Consider the following 3,176-nt stretch of genomic DNA (forward strand, 5'->3'; position numbering starts at 1 on the left):
CACTACCACTACCAGCAGCAACACAAACACTAACACAAACACCAACACCACCACCACCACCACCGCCGCTACAGATGCTACCAAAGGCCTCATCACCATCATCGCCAGCACAACCATTATCCTCATCATCAACATACACACCGCGGCGATCACCACCACAAGCACCATATCACCTCGAAAACCAAATCAACTACCACCAGTGCCACTATGAGGATTACTATCACCACCACCACCACTACTATCCCTACCACTACTACCATCGTCATCAGTTCCTTAGTTTCTCTCTTCATCTTCATATACATCGCTTCATTTCTATCCCCGACACCACCTCTCGAATGTTCTTACCACTAGCCTCTCTCTCTGTCTCTCTCCATCTCCACTATCTCATCGATAACTCCATCCTTCTTTTCAACTCTACTGACGTCCTCACAAGCAATTTTTGCCCTCGTTTTTTTTTCTTCTTCTTTAATATTTCTTCAGATGTCCACCTTAAAACCTCATACTGCTTTTTAGAACTTTCAGATGAAATATTTGAAAAAGATCTCACGCCTTTCTATTCTGGAAGAAATCGATCTAAGAACAGAAAAAGAAAAAAAAAAAAGCAGAAAAGGAAAAAAGGAGAAAAGGAGCGACAAAAAGAAGAAAGAAAATGAAAGAAATTATATTTTCTTTAATTTTGCCTGCTATTTCCGTTTAGCTTCCTTTTACCAAAATTTCGTCTATCTGAAGCGCCCCACGCCATATCTCTGCTTTGAATTTCTATCTAACTGTGCAATTTTTTTTTTTTTCACTGGCTTTACTTCTTCATCCACGCCACAAAAATCTAACAAAAAGACTAGCTTTTTGGCAACATGCTACCATAGAAACAACAACGCCACCAATAATAATATCAAATGCAAGACCAACAAAAAAACAACAACAACAACACGCAGATCTTGTGAACTCTTGAAAATGTCACAAACCTGATGTCGAATCCATGAAATCGTTTTATTCCTCTTAACATTTGTGTTTTGTTTTAATGTTGAGCAACGCTTTAACTGTGAAGTAATATGCACCGTCTCGATCTCTGTCTCTTCCTTTTCATATTCCTCCCTCTCACTCGATGGCTTTTTTTTTTCTCTCCTCTTTGTAATCGCAGTATTAACGAATGTCCTCTCTTCCCGTCCGCCACCCACCATTTCTTCATCTATTTATTTCTCCTCAGCTCCGTCTGTCTGCAGAGAAGGTGAACCAAATTTGTGATTTGATAACGATTCTTGGTTTGAAAACACTTCCCTTAATTAGCTGGAGTAAACGCCATAGCTTCCCGATATATTCACCATCACCCACCACCGCCAGGTCTCCAGCCGTTTATTTCCATGTGAAAATGAGAGCTATAGTTTCGTTGCAGAGGTGAGAACCATGTCAGTCGACCACTCGAAATACCAATAGTTGGGTTCCAAATATCTCGACTATTCTTTCAGTTCATATAAACAAAAGATTTCTCTGTAGAAAGAAAGAAAACTAGAGTCCAAAGAAATTAGTTTGGTCTGCATCAGCAAAACTAATACAGCGAAAATCATGAGTCGATAGGTTTCTATGTCATGAAGACATTAACAGTCACATGATCACAGCGGTCTATGGTCTCATCCTGCCTTCGTCATCGGAATTAGAATAAGAATAGTATGTGTGTTTTGTTATTAACAAAGAACTAGGTGCAGATATGTCTGTATGGTTAAGAAGCTTATTTTGCAGCCACGTTGTTTCGGGTTCAATCCATACTCGCCGGACATTGCTGCATCTGATTATCATTTATTCCGCAGTCTTCAAATTTATTTCGACGGAAAAAATATGAATTCTGTAGACGAGGTAAGAACAGTACTGGAGGAGTATTTTTCATCACGGACAAGTGAATTTTGGAAGAGGGGTCTTGCAAGTCTACCGGATAGATGGAAGAGCATTGTAGAAAATGAAGGAGAGTATATTTTAGATTAACTTTGTTTTCTAAATTTTGAAAAATAAAAGAAGTATAAAAAAAACTGCAGTAGTTATGGGCTGACCCATGTGAGTGTATCTATGTGTGTTTCTGCCACCCCTAGACAACCGATGTTGTTTTGCTCACGTTTCCGTAACTTACAGATGTGTCGAAAAGAGACCAATAGAATAAATATCTAACATAAAAATTAGTACTGAGGTATACTTGCACAACTAAACCTTTCAAAGTAGTGCTCCAGCATGGCTGCAGTCCAATGACTGAAACAAGTAAAAAGTTAAGAAGCAAAAGATAAACTGCTTATGTACAATATTATACATAAAAAAAAAGAAGAAATGAAATGTAAGGTTGCTCGAATCATGAAGGTCAATATTTAAATAATATTAAAATTTAATTTACGAAAATGCGTTGATTTAGTTATAAGAGAGTGAGAAACTCAATGTGTTTGGAAGTTAGAGTTGGTGAGACACGTTACAACGTTTTAGAGCATTTGTTCTGGTTTCAAATCATACCGTGGTCAAATTTGTCTTCCACCTTCTGGAGTCGGTATAATCGATTAATCCACGACCATTTCTTAGAAAATTGCTGGATTAATGTGTTTGAATCAGAAACCTCAGCATCGGCAAAAAAAAAAAATGTTTTGCAACTTTTCTTCGACTCATTAAATTGTGAGCTCAAACCCTACCGAAACCAACTTTGCATTTCACCTCTTCGGAGGGCGTTCCGATCAATAAAATGAAGTACCATTCAAATACTGGAAGGTGATGTACTCGAATTGCCCCCTTCCCACAAAATTGGTGACGTTGTGCCAAAAATTTACCACCACCACTACTACTACTACTACTACTACTATATGTATATATATATATTTAATAATTTAATACATATCAACATAAATATTGTACACTTACACACACGATTTTATTTTGGTCGAGATCGTCTCTAACTTGTCTGAGACTTCGCTGCGGGTGCACACTGTGCACGGACAAGTTACAACTAAAGAAATTATAGAATTTGCATACCTATATTTAGCATTCGTTTCGTGTCTGTGTATTTACGTATGAATGCATCTATCTATCTATCTATCTATCTATCTATCTATCTATCTATCTATCTATCTATCTGTCTATCTCTTTCTGTCTGTGTGTCTTTCTCTCTTTCTTTATATATGTATGTATATATATATATATATATATATATATAT

Source organism: Octopus bimaculoides, chromosome 6 (genome assembly GCF_001194135.2).
Source record: "Octopus bimaculoides isolate UCB-OBI-ISO-001 chromosome 6, ASM119413v2, whole genome shotgun sequence".
Lineage (NCBI taxonomy): Eukaryota > Metazoa > Mollusca > Cephalopoda > Octopoda > Octopodidae > Octopus > Octopus bimaculoides.